Source organism: Orycteropus afer, unplaced genomic scaffold (genome assembly GCF_000298275.1).
Source record: "Orycteropus afer afer isolate SDZICR_OR568_19922 unplaced genomic scaffold, OryAfe1.0 scaffold00628, whole genome shotgun sequence".
In the NCBI taxonomy this organism is placed as follows: Eukaryota; Metazoa; Chordata; class Mammalia; order Tubulidentata; family Orycteropodidae; genus Orycteropus; species Orycteropus afer.
Window position 1 is genome coordinate 5,301 of NW_006922215.1, and position 497 is coordinate 5,797.

Sequence of the window (497 nt, forward strand, 5' to 3'; positions counted from 1 at the left end):
AGTATGGCAATTACTTCAAAAGTTGGAACTAGAAATACCATTTGACCCAGCTATTCCATTACTAGGTATATATCCTAAGGAAGTGAGAGCCAAGAAGAGAACAGACATATGCACACCCATGTTCACTGCAGCACTATTTACAATAGCCAAAAGATGGAAACAACCTAGGTGTACATCAACTGAGAAATGGATGACCAAACTATGGTACATACACACAATGGAATACTATGCAATGCTAAAGAATGATGTAGAATCTGCAAAACACCTCATAACGTGTATGAACTAGGAGGACATTATACTGAGTGAAATAAGTCAATCACAAAAGTTCAAATATTGTATTAGTCCATTATTGTAAAAGTCAAGGAAACATTTATCTATTGAAGGACAATTTTTGTTGGTTACCAGGGTTGGGAGGGGAGGGAAGGGAAGACTGTTAGATAGATAGAGATAAGTATTGATTTGGGGGAAGAGAAGTGCAATGTACCAAATGTGAGTGA